Raw genomic sequence first — 18,172 nt, 5'->3', positions numbered from 1 at the left:
ACGGTTCTAAGTCTGAACCAAAGAGTCCAAATCCGGCAAATCGTTTTTGAGAAAACAGATTTTTGAAAGAAGTGCCAAACATGGACTGCTTTGCCAGATACAGAGTCGCCACCTAAATGTTTTTTAATGGGAAATTTAGGAAACCCTGACTCGGTGCCAAAGGCCACGTGTCCGTCATCACCAAAGTTGCCTCGGCTCGGGAACTTGGGTACGATTGGGGAAGGTCACTTCGTGAGCACCCCCGCTCGCCCGATCAAAGATCGGCCTCTACTAACCGTGATATCTATTTTTGAAAACTTTGTGTGTTCTTATTCCGGTTATTAGCCTAAGTTACTATGTGATGCGCACAGCATACAAGTATAGACTGGATCGTCTGAATTGGAACAAAACATTTCATGTTTGCTTTTGAAAATGGTTTGCTACCCGTAGGTAGGCTTGAAACATTTGATGATTTATTCCGATTCAGATAACCCAACCTTCACCCACAGGCATTCAGGCAGTTATATCATATAAGCACATAGCCTCATGGTAAGCATGCTATTCATGGCAGTCACTCACACGCATGCAAGGATACTAAAGCATAAAGCTTACCAAGTACTCCAAGCCAAAACAAAAACTCATTAGAAATCATGCATGAATCCTAAGTATACAGAAATGCCTAATGCAACACATGCAAAATGCAACTATAGCAGGCTCGGCTATTCTAAGATGGTATATGAAATGTTACAACTATCATGTATTCAATTTAGAATTAAAAAATACAATGCAGTTAGTATGATGCGCCGAGCCCGGTGCATGCAATACAGATGAATGAATGCAAACATGCTGTCATACTGTATGCTAATTTAAACATGCCCTAATCTAACCATCAAAAGCGGATAAATAAAAGGGAGAAAGACGTGGGGTTGGAAGACATACAACACACACACGCACACTTATTACAGTTGTACCCTCGCGCAGAGGGTCCGAATAAATAGTACAGTCCCGAATAAAAGAATATTACAGTCCAAATATTACAGTCCGAAAAATATACAAATTCCTAATTAATTAATGAATTAACTAAGAAAGCAAGTAAAACTGGCGTGCAAGCCAGGGACTGCATTGCTTCTGACGGATGACGCGTGTCCGGGTTGCCTTGCGCGAAAATCCACTAGGATGCCCCAATTAGCCTCTGTTTTACAATTATTCTTGAAAAGCGTGCCAAGTCCCGGAAAGTTACTGATTCTTGATTTTGCTGCAACAGAGAGCAGGAAAGGGGCATAGCAGTGTATTTTCACAAATATATGCATGCCTCGATCCTCGTGCCACCAATCACGCATACCGAGGCATGATGGCCGAGGAGTCGAATTGCACAATTTAATGTAGGATGAATGCACATGAAAACACAACAAAACCTAACTCCATCATGGATGATCCGGAGTGTCGGTGACTGGGAAATTAAGACACATTCCATCACTCGGAGTACGAAATGCACCTCGTTTCCCGTGCCCGGGCTAACTCCTATCCCGAACACGATGCAATATGCATGACATGCAACTAAGATGCAATCCTAACATACATCATGCTATGAAAGTGAGATGCCTCGAAATGCGTGCACACGGGCACGTAAACCGAGAAATGACAGAATGCAATCTAAGATACAACCTAGTATGCACTATGCTGTGAAAATGAGATGCCTTGAAATGCGTGCACACGGGCACGCAAATCGAGAAAATGACAGAATGCAATCTAAGATACAACCTAGTATGCACTATGTTGTGAAAATGAGATGCCTCGAAATGCGTGCACACGGGTACTCAAACCGAGGCGATGGTATATGCAATGCAAGTGATTAAAATGGCATGGAAAATGTAACATGGGCTTATACTAACATGAGAGAGCCTCAGCCACACTCACATAAGAGGCCGGTAGATGAAAATGAAGTGCCTCGAAGTGCGTGCACACGGGCACGCAAACCGAGCCAATGGCGTATGCAATGCAATATGGCAAAAATGGCATATAGAATGCAACATGGACTTATACCAACATGAGTGAGCCTCAGCCACACTCACATAGGATGCCGATGGATGAAAATGAATTGCCTCGAAATGCGTGCACACGGGCACGCAAATCGAGGCGATGATAGAATGCGATGCAATGACATGAAAACATGATATGGGCTTATACCAACATGAGTGAGCCTCAGCCACACTCACATAGGATGCCGATGGATGAAAATGAATTGCCTCGAAATGCGTGCACACGGGCACGCAAACCGAGGCAATGATAGAATGCGATGCAATGACATGAAAACATGATATGGGCTTATACCAACATGAGTGAGCCTCAGCCACACTCACATAGGATGCCGATGGATGAAAATGAATTGCCTCGAAATGCGTGCACACGGGCACGCAAACCGAGGCAATGATAGAATGCGATGCAATGACATAGAAATGGAAAGCAATCATTCTAATAGAATTTCAGCACTAAAATATGGGGGAAAACAGTCCCGAAATGAGGCGAAATGACACCAAATGCATGGAATTGTCCCGAAATGCGAATTTAGGCACCCGAAATGGCCTATAGCTATGCCAAACATGCACAATATGGACATGTAATGTAAAGACAGAAGCTAGGCAGTCCCAAAAAAGGCACTTTCACAGTTATAAGCATGGCCAAACAGCAAGCATAGGTAGGGCAAAAATGGCATGCAAGAATAGGGGCCAAGAGAGGGGTAATGAAGCAAGTGATATAAGCAAAATTCAAACTGAAAAATTTCCTTCTACAACATTGAATAGGGACCAAAAATATGAATTTTTACAGTATATGGAAAACCTCAAATCAATATACAAACATGCTAAAAAAAGGCACAAGATTGAGGCTCAAAAGGTGCTATAACATGAAGTATACAAAATAATCACCAAACAGAAAAAAAAAAAATGTTAATGAAACATGAAGTATAGACCAAAATAAGACTATTTATAGGCCTGTAAAATGGCCAAAAACAAAAGCATGGTAGGCTGCCATTGCATGCAAGAATGGGGAATAAAAGAGAAATATAACATGAAGTGGCATATGGAGGTCCCAAACCATGAAAGGACCTAAATGAAACATGAATAATGGACCAAAATAAGCACTTTTTCAGAACTGTAAAATGGCCAAAAACGAAAGCATGGCAGGCTGCCATTGCATGCAAAAATGGAACCAAAAGGGGAGTATAAAGGTAAGTGCAACATGGAAGTCCCAAATGGTGTTGAGCCCTTCTTCAATGTTGGAGAGGGGCTCAAAATAAGCCTATTATCAGTTTACAACATGCTCAAAAACAGATTACTCATGGGCCAAAAATAGCATGCAAGATTATGACATATAAGAGGATCAATGAAGCAAGTGCATCATGGAGGGCTCAAACAGGGTTTAGCCCTCAATGAAAAGTGAAAATGAGCTCAAAAGAGGGCCACTTTCAGTTAGGGCCGGAGCTTGAAACAAAAAGCATATAGGGCTTACAAATGGATCAAGAAAAAGGGTCAAAAGAGGAGAAATGTTACTCACCCTTGAAGACTAAATCTTTTGTTGCTTCTTGGACCAATTTGCAGCTCCTTTAGCCTTTCAGAAGCTCTCCTTGTTGCTGGAAATGAAGTGGTGATGGTAGAGCTTGGTGGTGATGAAGAACACAAGGTATAGGACTTAAGGTTTTTTAGGAAAATGAGAAGGATGGAGGGAGATATGGATCTTGAGGCTTGAAGAACAAATTTTCTAACCCCTATATGTGATGCCACCAGCTGGTTATATGGGCCAAAAAGGGGGTGTAAAGGTGGGGGAAAAGGAGGCCAACTTTCCCCCACAAAATATCCCCCGGATATTGATATTTTCTGGGGGATAAAGCTCTACAGCTGTAAAGTGAACAATGCAAGGATCTCGGCCGGCCAGTTACTTTGGTTGCAGGTGGCCGGCCGGCCACACCCCCTAGCCGGCCGGCTAGGGGTCAAAAGGGTCAAGCTGATTTAGTGGCCGGCCACCACATGATAGTGTCCTCCCATGTGTGTACATCACAAATATGTGGTTCAAAGTTCAAGAAAGTGGGTCCAAGGTGTTCAACATTAGCCCGGAAAGAGGGGTTCAAAAGGGTCAAATGGAATTACTGGCCGGCCACCATTTTTTAGGGTCCTCCCATGTGTGTACATCACAAATATGTGGGTTGGGTTTGAAGAAAATGGCCCCAAGGTGTTCAACATTAGCCCGGAAGGAGGGGTTCAAAAGGGTCAAATTGAATTAATGGCCGGCCACCATTTTTTAGGGTCCTCCCATGTGTGTACATCACAAATATGTGGTTGAAAGTTCAAGAAGATGGCCCCAAGGTGTTCAACATTAGCCCGGAAGTGCGAAAAACGGGCGTCGGAGGGCGTCGGAGGATGTATAACTGGTTGCTGCAACAATTACTGGCCTCCCACCCTTCAGTGACCTTCTTAGTGATAAAACAGAGGTACCTGCCAAAAATGAACGAAAACCGTTGCAAAATGAATGTTCGGGGGCCAAAACACGCAGTTCGGGGCCCCGAAAACTGCCCGTTAAACACCGAGAATGGTATTCGACCTCGAAGTGGGTTTCTCAGACCCCAGTGTCCCTCAAAAGGGATTACATAAGATGCATGCCAAAAATCAGAGCAAACGGAGATGGTTAGGCGGTCCCGAACCGAGGCACACGGCCAACGGTCCCGAAAAACCGGAAACCGGACTCCGAAATGGGCAAAATGGCCTACGACCACGAAATGTAGCCTACGGACATTGAGAGATGGTCTACGGGACCTCTCCCTTCCCTTAGGAAAAGAAACAAAGAAAACCGAGCCTGGTTCGCAAACCGAGGCAAAGTACAAAAGAGGGTTCGGAAGTCCGGAGGCAGGGCTCACGGCCGCAACTCTGAAACTTCTGAACGAGCACATTATGCAACATCACCAAGCGCTCAATCAGTGACGTCTGAGTCTTAAGGTCGGTCAAAAATGGGGTGTCTACACTTGGTTCAGGCCCCTTTTTTGTGACTTTTAGGACCTGCCTTGACTCTTTCCATGGCTAGTTTGGTCATCTTTTGCATGCTTCATGTATGTGTAATGTAATCCCATTTGTGGCTCATCAAAGTAGCATGCCTTTCTTGCATGTGTTGGCTCCATTTCAGTAGGTTTTTGGTGATATTTTACCATGCCTTAGATCTGTTTTGGATTGGTTTTGTCACTCCATGCATGCCGAATACACTTGTAGTGTAAATCACTTAACTAGCTTTATATGCTTCATGCTTTGGCAAGTCATTTTAAGCTTGTTTTGTGTCTATTTCAGTAGGTTTTTGGTGATGTTTTGCCATGTCATACCTCTGTTTTGGTTTGGTTTGGTCGTCTTTTGCATGATCTATATACTTGTAGAACAAATCTTGCTCACTAGCCTTATGTGCATGATGTTTTGACTCATCATTCCAGCATATTTTGGCTTTGCTCCAGTATGATTTTATTCTTATTTTGGGCTTTTCTAGGACTGTTTTGGGCTGCCATGGTCATATCACTCATGTTTTGTATAGCTATAGTGTAAATGCTTTGACTAGCCTTGGGTTTTGAGGCCTCTACCATGCCATACACGTGATGTTTGCATGCTTTGCCATTATTTTGAATGTTATTTCAGTCCATGAAATGTGGTCATACACCTGCATTTGGCATGCTTTAAATGCCTTGAAGAGTTTGTGTTTTATGCTTCATGAATGGATCATTGTGCATGCCATTAAGCCTAGGCCTTTGGGTCATCATATCAATGCATTTTTGGTCTAGTTATACCATGATGTAACTCTGTTTTATGTTGTCCAAGTCATACCATGTTTGGTTCTAATAGGTGTAGTATAACACCTCTTTTTGTAGCCTTGCATGCTTCATGTTTTGGCCCCTTTGTTCTAGCTTATAATGGCTAGGTTCAGGCATGTTTTTAGACTCACCTTGATCTTCCTTGGGACTATTTTTGATGCCCTCGCCCCTTTGGGGCTTGCTTTGTATAGCTACGGCTTAAATCCCTTTGCTAATTTCGAGCTTTGAGCTTTGTCGCATGCTTTGTTTGACTTGTTTGGATGGTTTGGCATCACTCCTTGCATGATTTCAGAGATTACCTCATTGCCACATTATCATGATTATCACTCCTTGCTCATGTTTGAGAGCTATGCCCTTATATCTTAATTTTTGGGCCATCACATGTGCATGCTTTGCTTTGCATTCCATGCCATTGCTTCATCATGATGGCCATTGTTTAGGCATGGCTGAGGTCTGTCTATCTTAGTTTAAGTCCATCAAGCATGTTTGATTACATGTTGTTTCCATGTTGTATCATTGCATTTGTGTATGCCATGTTCATAGCATTGCGTATGCTAGTTATTGTTCTTAGCATTGTGCGTTATGCATGCCATTAGCCTTGTTAGGTTGTCCATGTTACGTTGCATGTTTGCATGCTTGAAATGTTTTGTATACTTGCATGCTTGAGTCGCATTGTGTTGCATGCATTGCACTGTGTTTGGTTTGGATGTTAAGCCAAGCACGAGAAACGAGGGACGTTTCATATTTCAAGTGATGAAACGTGTCTCAATTCTCGGTCGCCGACACTCTTGATTATCTATGATAGAGTTCTAGGGACTTATTTGTTTATTTGTGCATTCATTTCTCATTGATTTGCACAAGTTGGATCTTTGGCCATCATGCATCGGGATGCGTGATTGATGGTTGTGGATCCAATTATGCCTCTCTCTTGATGTTTCGAGGTGATATGGGGTGGCATAGTGCGTATATATCCTTGGGTGACCCTCCATTTTCTCTATTTTGTGTTTTGCTGTAGCTTGGTGTCCCAGCACATCAGTGGCTGGCAGTGCCCTGCAGATGGCCGGTAGTCCCTCATTATTGGCCGGCAGTGTGCACTCTTGGTCGCCAGTATGGTCGGCAGTGGCTCCCTATGCCCGGCAGGCCACTGATGCACTCCCCAGCAATGTTTTGGTAAGATCCAGCAGCAAGTTCTCAAGGACACCCTGCAGACAGAGCCTCTTGAGAGCAACCGGAGAGTTTTTCAGGACGGCAACCGAGCATGCATCCTTCCTTCTTCAAGGCAGAGCTGAGGCGGCCTAGCAATCTCATTTTAATGCTTACTTGTTAGATTTAATTTGTGAATTAATTAGTTAATTTGTTAATTAATTAAGTGTTGTAATAATTAGTAAGTAGTTGTAGCTTATTATTCATTCGGTTGTGTAATAATTAATTAGCTTGTTAGTTAGTTAGTTAGTGGATTTATATTATTTATTTGGACCCTCCGTCGAGAGGGCGAATTTTGTAATAAGTGTGTGTGAGTGTGTGCATGTCTTCCAACCCTACGTCTTTCTCCCTTTTACTTAACCGCTTACAATGGTTAGTTCTAGGGCATATTTTCAATTAGCATCCTTATGCTTTGCATGCGTGCATCCATTCATCTATATTGCATGCACCGGGCTCGGCGCATCATACGAACTGCATTGTATTTCAATTCTGAGTTGAATACATGTATCAATTGTTGCATTTCATATGACATCTTAGAATAGTCGAGCATATTTCTAGTTGCATTTTGCTTGTGCTGCATTAGCCATCTGAACATAGGTTGGATCATGTATTGATTACTAACTAGCTATTGTTTTGGCTCGAAGTACACTGTGAGTGTTTATGCTTTAGCATACTGCATGTGTGTTAATGTTGCCACGAAAGCATGCTTGTTGTGAGGCTATTTGCTTATGTGATATAAACTGCATGAATGCCTGTGGGTGAATGTTGGATTACTTGAATTGGAACAATTCATCAAATCTGTATTTTAGCCTACTTATGAGTAGCAAACTTCAAACCATTTTCCAAACAAATGGATATGCAATGCTTTGTTCCAAATTAGGCGATCTAGTCTATACTTGTGTGTTGTGCACATCACATAATAATTCTAGCTAATTAACCGGAATAAGAATGCACGTGTTTTCAAAAACAAGATATCATGTTTAGTACAGGCCGATCTTTGATCGGGCGAGCGGGGGTGCTCATAGATGACCTTCCCCAATCGTACCCAAGTTCCCGAGCCGAGGCAACTTTGGTGATGACGGACGTATGGCCTTAGGCAACAAGTCAGGGTTTCCTAAATTTCTCCAAAAATAAAATATTTATGTGGCGACTCTGTATCTGGCAAAGCAGTCCATGTTTGGCACTTCTTTCTTAAAAATCAATTTTCCAAAACGATTTGCCGGATTTGGACTCTTTGGTGATTTATCGGTCTTGCATTGCACTTTGCAAGATCAGATTCCGAACCGTGTCATTTGAGTCTGAACTGTAGCATGAGGCCCGAGGGCGCGTCTACAATTGGACTTAACCGGTTAAGGGATTAATTGGTAAGCTAAAATGAGTAAACAAAATTGAATCAAGTAAAACATGACTAAGATAAGCATGTTGTTTGCATTGCATGTGTTTGGATCGGATGTTAATCCAAACACAAAAAATATGGGACGTTTCATACTCAAAGTGATGAAACGCATCACGTTTCTTGGTCGCTGGCACCCTTGATCATGCATGATAGAGTGGCGGCCATTCGAGTCTTATGTGCATATAAGCTTGGTTTTTGCGCCATCATGCATTGAGATGCTTGATTGGTGGCTTGAAAGTCGAGCGCTACACTCCTTTAAGCTTGAGAAATGATGAGAAGTGTGGCAGTACACACATTACCTTGCAAATACATTGTTGTGCCTCTGTTGTTCTCTGTTGCAACCAGAAATTTGGAAAAATAGGTGGCTGACTGACCACTTGAGGTAGCCGACCAACCACTTTCACTAGCTGGCCGGCCAGTTAAGGTGGCCGACAGCCACTTTTTGTGGCCGATCGGTCACTAGCCCATTTTTGTGCAGAAATGTTCCTGTTTTGGAGCAGAAACAATGTGGAGGTTGGTTCAATGTTCAGAAACCAAGGCAAGTGCAAACAGAGGCAATTGATGGCAAAACATTGGATTTTCGAGCAGGCGCCAACCGAGCATGCATATTTTCCTCACCCACGAGGCCACTTTATCGTTTTAATAGTTAGTTGTAGCTAATTATTTGATTCAAGTGTTGTAATATTTTAATTAGCGTAGCTAGCTAATTCAATTCGGTTTGTAATAATTAATTGGCTAAGTTAGTTAATTAGTTGGATTGTAATAGTTAGCTTAGCTTAGCGTAGCTGGTTAGCTTGTTTATTCGGACCCTCCTCTGAGAGGGCGCAATGTTGTAATAAGCGTGCGCATGTGTGTGCATGTCTTCCAACCCCACTTCTTTCTTCCTTTTATTAAACATCTTTTGACGGTTAGTTTTAGGGCACGTTTTGATTAGCATACCTTATGCTTTGCATGTTTACATCATTCATTTGTCTTGCATGCACTGGGCTCGACACATCATTCAAACTGCATTGTATTTCAATACCTATTTGAATACATGTATCAATCGTTGCATTCATATGCCATCTTAGATAGCCGAGCCTATTTAGTTGCATATTGCATGTGTTGCATTAGGCATCTTGTATAGTTAGAATCATGCATTATTTCTAACTAGCTTTTTGTTTTAGCTTGGAGTACTCTGTAAGTTTTATGCTTTAGCATACTTGTATGAGTGTGAGTGTTGCCATGATAGCATGCTTGCCATGAGGCTATTTGCTTAAGTGTTTAACTGCTTGAATGCCTGTGAGTGAAGGCTTGATTGCCTGAATTAGGACAACTTGATGATTGTGATTTTTAAGCCCACTTTGCGAAGTGGCAACATCATGTTTTTAAGCCCACTTAAGAGTGGCAAAACCGCACTTTAGCCTACTTGCGAGTAGCACTTTCAAAAGCAAGCATGAGTTGTTTTGTTCCAATTCTTGTGATTGAGTTTATACTTGTATGCTGTGTGCATCACATAGTAAGTTAGCTAATAATCAGAATAAGAACGCATGTGTTTATAAAACAACATATTATGGTAGTAGGGGTCGATCTTTGATCGGGCGAGCGGGGGTGCTCATTTCAGGACCTTCCCCTCTCGTACCCAAGTTCCCTAGCCGATGCAACTTTGGTGATGACGGAAACGTGGCCTTTGGCATGAGTCAAGGTTTCCTAAATTTCCTAAAAATAAAATATTTAGGTGGCGACTCTGTAATCTGGGAAATCAGTCCATGTTTGGCACTTTTTGATTCAAAATTGATTTTCCAAAACCAATTGCCAGATTTGGACTCTTTGGTGTTTATCAGTTTCACATTGCACTTTGTGAGATTAGATTCAGAACCGTGACAGGAGTCCGAACTGTAGTAAGACAAATTCGCGCCTTCTTCAAAAGGGGGGCGCACAAAGAAAGTTGGGTCTACAGCCCCATGAATAATAACAAAGTAAAGGGTTAAATGAATGATGTGATGACTGGCGCGTTTTGACCTGCTTTGCTCTCCTGAGATTGTGTTGGGCGTATCGTTGTTGAATGTCGGGTTTTCAAAGCGTGTGTCTGTCAACTGTTGGAGTCGTTACATTCGAGAACTTCTCCTCAAAATTTTCGCTCGTGTTTGTTTCCAATTGCGAGTTTTCACTCGTTGCGGAGGGTGCGAAGTTGGTTCTGGAGTGTCGGGGAGAAGCCGAGAAATTTTTCGGGCTAAGGCTAGGGCCGCACATGTGGGGCCTTGGGCCGCACATGCGGGGAAAACTGGCCGCACATGTGGGAAGTTTGGAGGAGAGGTAGTGAGCACATTGCTTTAAAAGCAGGTGAGGAGGTGTGGTGCGGGGGAGCCCCGCACGTGCGGCCGAGCGCGTTTTTGTTCTATTTTTCGTGCAAAACAGCTATATTTTGTAATTTTTGCCCATTTTCACTTCATTTCAGATATATCACTCTCTCTCTACAATTTTTTCTCTCTTTTTCCTCTCATCTATCTCCACACAAACCCATAAAAGTTTACATCTTCTTTGATCTCAAGAAATCCGTAGAGATTTTGATACTAGTCCTTTATACCAAAATGATGAGCGTGTCGAGGGCTTCGTCTTGACCAGTGGAGATCGTATTCCGGCGAAGTTGATTTTTGAGCTTCTTCTTCTCTTCTCTCTTGAGGTAGGGATTTCCTTGATTTTCTTCAATGCTTCCCCTATAGATAGACATGTGGTACACTCTATTGCATAAAAACCATGTGGTATGGAATATTTTCGAAAATCATGATAGAGGGTATAAGATATGGGTGTAGAGATTGAAATTTCATGAGATGGGTTGTTGTTGGTTTAAATTTGGGATGTGATTTAAAATGTTCATGATTAGAGAGACAAAGCCCTAAATTTTGTAGTAATGCCTATTAGATAAAAATGGGGGTTAACATTGTAGTATAATGACGTCATGAGTTTAAGAAATGTGACTAATGATTTGGAAATTGAATTAAGAATAAATTGAGTTTTATGGATTGATTAGATTTAAACACGATAAGTTGATGCTCTTGTTATTTGTTAAAAAGGGAATTTTGATCATGAGATTAGAATATCTTTGGGTGCATTACTGTTAAATAGAAATGGTGTAAATTATAACTTTGTTAGCCATGATTGAAACCCCTTATTTTTAATAAAAAAAAATTGAGTTAGTTATGTTTTGGTGTAATGAAATAAATGGATTGAGACAAAGGGTGGAGAACATTAATGTGGAGGAATAAGGTGATTGATTTTGAAATGGAAGAATGGAGGACTAACATTGTGTAAATTTCAAAAATTTACTTGAGATTGATCAAATATATTTTATTTTATTTTATTATTGTGTAATTAGACTCAAGGATTCATGAGAAGTAGTTAAAGGTATTATATGTCTAATATATATATTGCTTAGAGGTTTTTTCCTTGGTCATCGGTGGAGGATGACATTGTGAATGTTGAAATGTTTATGTGTCTGTAATACACTTTTGTTATTATGAATATGGTTTAATGTGACGATTGGAAAGTGTGTAATGCGCTGAGAATCAGAGGTACCATTACCTTCCAGCTAGTGCCTAGAGAATTGGTTGCGCTGAGAATCAGAGATACCATTCCCTTCCAGCTAGCGCCTGGAGAATTGGTTGCGCTGAGAATCAGAGATACCATTCCCTTCCAACTAGCGCCTGGAGAATTGGCTGCGCTGAGAATCAGAGGTACCATTCCCTTCCAGCTGGTGTCTGGTAAATTGGCATGTTATTGTGGAGAGATGCATCATTTGGCTTACCGTGCTTCAGATAGGTAGAGCCAAGGTTGTTTATTTTGTGTTCGGTTTGATTGTGTGTGTCTTGCATTAAGATGAGTATGATTTTGTAAGGTTGAACTGTCTATATGTTGAGAAGATGTGTTCATGTACATTTGGTCGTGATAGAGAGTAGTTGTGGGAGTTCCCTACCATGAATTATTATGTCAATGCGCCTCGTTAAATTTTGAGTTAAGGGTTGAGAATGTGATGAATGTGTGGAGGCGAATCTTGTTGTATATTGAGTAAAATTAATGTGATGAAAGTCGGATTGGGTGAACATGTTTTTAAGAGAAATAAAATGGATATTATGTGGTGTTTTGTCATCAATGGAAAATATGGTTAACGAGCAATACTTGTTTAAATGGGAAATGGGTAAGGAAAGCGAAACTTGGCATTGTTGTCTAAACTGAATGTTTTTGAGAAAAGTATTAAGTAAGTATACTTTGGCTATAAAACGTCACATTATTTATATGGTTTGAGATTAGTATTCATGATCATAACTATCTGTAAGTTGTTATTGTTGAGGATCATGTTGAGATCCCTACTGGACTAATGTTCATCCCACATTGCTAATCTTTTTCAGGTGAACATGGAAAAGTCTTTTCAACGTCATGGATCTTCTTATCTGTTGGTCACGGGGCCTTTATTTGTAGGCGGAATGCCATATGTGTAAAAAGGGTTGAGCCCTTTTATCTATCCCTTTTAAGATGTAAGCCTGTAGGCAATTCATTTAATTACAATTCATGTTGCATTCATTTTATGTCCGTCTAAGACAATCCTTATTGTTGTATTTCTTGTCATTATAATGAGCTTCTATGTGCTAACTCTGAAATTGAATCCATTGTTAATGGCTTTGGTAATAAAATTTCGAGTAATAAAAAGTGGGGCGTGACAAATGATGTCTCATATCAGATTTACAAAACAAACTTCATATCAGAAACAGATTTATAATCATATTATTATTCAAATCTTATACAGAAATCAGAGTTCATGCTTAATCATACGTGGTACATCCATTAGCACTGACAAATCAAATACAGAACATAAAGGGGTCATGCTTGCCAATTCCAATAAGGAACCTCCGGTATCGAGAACAGATAACAAGCTTAAGCCATAGAATTGTTACCCCCGGGCAAGGGCTATGAGACCACGGTAGTCTTACCCCCGGACGAGGACCATGAAACCACGGTATTCTTTCCCCAGGGCAAGGGCCATAAAACCACGGTATTATTACCCCCAAGCGAGGGCCTTATGAATACTTTTCAATATATAGACAATCATTCATTGGTTCAAAACCTAACATGTCAGAAAACAGAGCATTGCTTGTCATATCATATCATCAGAAAATAATTGAAGTTAAACATAACTTTACAGAGTTATTACTCACAGATGGCTCCAAAGCAAACACACAGAGTGAACAAATCAGATAACTTGCGACTTGTGACCTATACGGATATAGAACGAATACGTACCAAATTACACTCCCAGAATCATTAACTTAGTTCTTTCTTACCTTGGTGTGTTTCTACTTCTTATCCTCATTATTATGTCTTAACCATGGCCTAGGAATGCCTAGGATGCAATGTAGATGCCAAAATGCACTTTGAAACACGTAACGAAATTTGCTAGAAATAGGGCCTTTGCTCGAGCACAACTTCCTTTGCTCAAGTGGAGGCTCAAAAATGTAAGTGGTCGCTTGAGGGCAACTTTGGTTGCTCAAGTAGTTTGTAAACTCTGCAAAAGTACTGGTTGCTTGATTTTTTTGGCTTGATGCACGCTCGACTGTCACTTGAGCGTGAGACTGAGATTTTCTCTTAAGCACAACTCTTGTCGTTTTAGCGGTCTGCAAAAATGTGGAAACTTCTGGGAGCATGCATTTTACGCTCGAGCCAACTTTTGGTCGCTTGAGCGGAGGTGCAAAAATACAAGTGGTCCCACGAGCGAAGAGGTAAAATCTAGAATTTTTAAATTGCACTCTTAAGCTCAAAACTCGAATTCAAAACCTTCAAAATCAACATTTGGGCCCCAAAACTTAAGAAAACCTGTCTAAACTTGTAAAACATGGAGAATTAAAGATCATTTCATGAAATCAAGGCCCATAAGCATGTCAATTGTACAAACTCAAGCTTAAAATGTAAAAACATAACATGAACATGACATGCATGAAATGATTTGAGCTCTAAGTTTCCAAATCATGAGCAAATGAGATGTTTAGGTCAAAAACATGTTGAATTCCTTGAACAAAACCAAGATATGGACATGCATGTGGAAATTCTTGAGAATCAACTTACAAATCTTAGTAAATTATGCATGCAAGACATGTATGAGTCAAATTCCTTCATTTCTAGTTCAATTCTCAAGTTAAACACTATAATGTCTTACATTCATGTAATACACTCTAATACTCTTTTGATTTCACATGTAAATGAGCTTGCGGTCACAAAATGTGAGTTGAATCCTTACCTAAGGTTGATAGTAAGTATAAGGTTCCAAATTGTCTTCAAATCTCACCAATTATTTCTTTCTTCCTCTTTGATTTCAATTCCTTCCTTCTCTCCCTCTCTCTCACGTGTAAGAGCTCAAAAAGCTGGAGAAAAGATGAGTCTAAGTGGTATATAGGCCTGATATAGGCTCAACTAATGAAGCTTAATTAACTTGAGTTTAAGATAACTAAGTGCGATCATTTTGTTCTAATTAATTCGTTCCGAATCGAATTTCAATTGAACCTACCATAATTTTCCAAAAATTCCAAATAACTCATATATCAAGTCAATTCTGTGATCAGATGTCGATAAGGCCTTCAATTCACATAACAAAATAGAAACATGAACAGATCTTTCTACGATAGACAAACATGAACACAAATAATGCAACACACATGCAATTAATTCAGAATATTATCTTAATTACTCATTAGGCGTAATTAATTATGGTTTATCAGCTAATCATAAGTCGGGGTTGTTACAGTCTTCCCCCCTTAAAGAGTTTGGTCCTCCAAACTCGAATTACCTTCATTTTGAAAGAACAACAGGTCCAAAGGAAACAAATAAGAGTGTCTTCTTATCATATCTTCCTCCGTCTCCCAGGTTGCATATGTTCCTCCGTGGTTTTGCCAATCAACTTTTACCAATCAACTTTTACCAATAGTATTTCTTTGTTCCTCAATCAGTTGATTTTGCAATTCACAATCTGAATTGGCCTTTCTTCGTACATACAACTATCCTTCAGAAGCGCATGGGTCGACTTAATCACATGGAATGGATCTTGTAAATATTTCCAAAGCATCGAAACATGAAAAACATTATGCATATGTTCCATAACTGGAGGTAAAGCTACCCGATACGTCACTGGGTTGATTTTCTCAAGAATCTCATATTACCCAACATATCTCGGAGCCAACTTTCCCTTCACTCCAAGTCGTGTCTGGCTTTTCATTGGAGTCACTTTTATGAACACGTGATCCCCGACTTCATATTCACTCTCTCGCCTTTGGACATCTGCATAACTCTTTTCGCGACTTTATGTAATTTTCAATCTTTGTTGAATCAATTTTACATTTTCAGTCGATTCTTGTACAAGTTCCGGGCCTAACAAAGGTTTGTCACCTACCTCTGTAACAATCCCAAAATGCGTATCAGAAATCATTTTTATTTAATTATGGGTTAATGTGCTTTAATTTAATTATATCTATTTGAATTGAGGAATTATCTATTGAGTTACGACCTTGAAATTGAAATTGTCGACTTTTAAGAGTTCAGAAACCGAAATTGAGTACATGGGTATGCCAATGGGAATTTTTAGAGCTATTTGGGAAAGTTCATTAAAAATTTATTTTGTCTAATTCATTAAGGTATGTTTGGGTGGTTAACTTTGCACTGCGAATTGAATGCCTTAGAGGCTTCAGAAACCAAAATTGAGTACATAGTTATGATCAGCATGATTTTTAGAGTCATCTGGGAAGTTTAATTCAAATTTGATTTCGTTTGATTCGTAAGGGTGTGTTTGGCTCTCCCTAATTGTGATAAGCTTATATATATATGATATATGAGTTGAACTCATCACTTGGTACTCAAAAAAAGATATCTAAGGGAGAGGAAGCTTCTCTAAGAGAGAGAGCTTAACATTCAGGGGATTTGAACACAAATTGAAGAGATTTAAGATAAAAGAAGAAGATCAACCATGAAAGCTTGGGAAAATTAAAGAGATTTAAGGGAAAGGCAAAGATTGAACTAAGGTCAAGATAAGGACATCATCTAATTGCTACCAGAAGCCCATCACTGTAAGTGATAGTATAGTAAAGATATGTTTTCTATTATCTATTTTGGTTTATGTATGACATGATTCTTTAAATATTGCATTTTATCAAAATGTACAAGTTTCCAAGAAATGTGAATTATTTGTAATATGATATGGTGCGCCCCAGGCCGTTCCGTTTATTCGTCCGCTTATGCTATGGCATGATATGAATTTTTCGGTCTTTATAACCTATTGACTTTGGTATGGAACAAAGTGTTGTACGGAACTAGGTGCTACAGTGAGAGTCACCTCTAGAGTCCATAGGAGTCACCTCTTGGGTCCATATATACATGAATTGGGCCCAAGGAGAGGTGGAGACATGTCGATGTTCTATCTACTCCATCATTAGATATAGTGATATGATATGAAACGTTTAGACCTAAGGTTGTTTTGATATATGATTGGGCTTGAGGACTTTCATATATGTGGGCCTAAGGCCGTTTTGATATATGTGGTCCCGAGGTCGTTTTGATATATGATTGGGCCTGAGGCCATTTTGATATATGTGGGCCCAAGGACGTTTTGTTATACATGGACCCGAGGTCGTTCAGAACATATGATATGAATACAATTGTTTTTACATCGCTGTACGACTCATGTTACGATGTGCTATTTTATATGTATGAATGGATGTCCTATTTTGAAATGTGCTTCTAACCTTTTTTATAAGTGGGCATACCACGTACCACGTAAAATGTTTTGTAATAATTTCAAACATGTATTCCATTTGAAGAGACATGGATTATGAAATGATAAGTGTTTCTTTGAAATGATTTAAGACACGTTTCAGAATTGTGAAATATGTTTTCCTCATGTTAAGGACATCATTCATTAACCTCTTTACTTTAATATTACTCATTGGGAGTTAGCTCACCCTTTTATTTTGTATATATGCAGGTGAGCCATCAGGGACCAACACTAGAGTTGTATCGTGGTCCGTCTCTCTGTCAAGTTGCCCGGGTTACGCCTCCGTGTCGAGACTTTAACTTTGTATTGAAGAATTATGCAATTTATTGAGTGTTATGTATATGTGTGTGAGATCTGTATCAGTTCTGTGATTATATATGTAAATATGGAAGGTGTATTTAAAGGCTTAAATTAATCTAAGTCTTCATGTATGCACAAGCTCAATGGGCATTATCTTTATGTTGGTATTTGCTTCCGCTTAAGGCCCTGTATTTGAGTAAATATTTGTGAAATTTTGTTGTTGAGGCCTAAGTGCAGGCCGGTCATGAACCAAACTTTTAGGGGCGGGTTTGGGTCGTGACAACCTCGGCCCAACATATCAGAGAACGGCATTTTCTATCATACAAAGATTCATACAGAGCCATACCGATACTCGACTGATAGCTATTGTTATACACAAACTCGGCCAGTGGTAAATAGGTCTCCTAATTGCCTTGGAAATCTAGGGCACACATTCTGAGCATATCTTCCAACGTTTGTGTTATTCTTTCTGATTGGTCGTCTGTCTGTGGGTGGTAAGCACTACTCAATCTCAATTAAGTCCTCAAAGCTTGTTGCAAACTCTGCCAGAATCTTGAAGTAAACTTGGGGTCTCTGTCAGACACAATAGATACTAGCACACCATGTAATCTCACAATCTCATCAACATACAAGTTAGCCAACTTATCCGCATTATACAAAGATTTGATAGGCA

Source organism: Camellia sinensis, chromosome 7 (assembly GCF_055761805.1).
Source record: "Camellia sinensis isolate YWXY chromosome 7, ASM5576180v1, whole genome shotgun sequence".
Taxonomy (NCBI): domain Eukaryota; kingdom Viridiplantae; phylum Streptophyta; class Magnoliopsida; order Ericales; family Theaceae; genus Camellia; species Camellia sinensis.
This window is presented reverse-complemented; position numbering follows the sequence as displayed.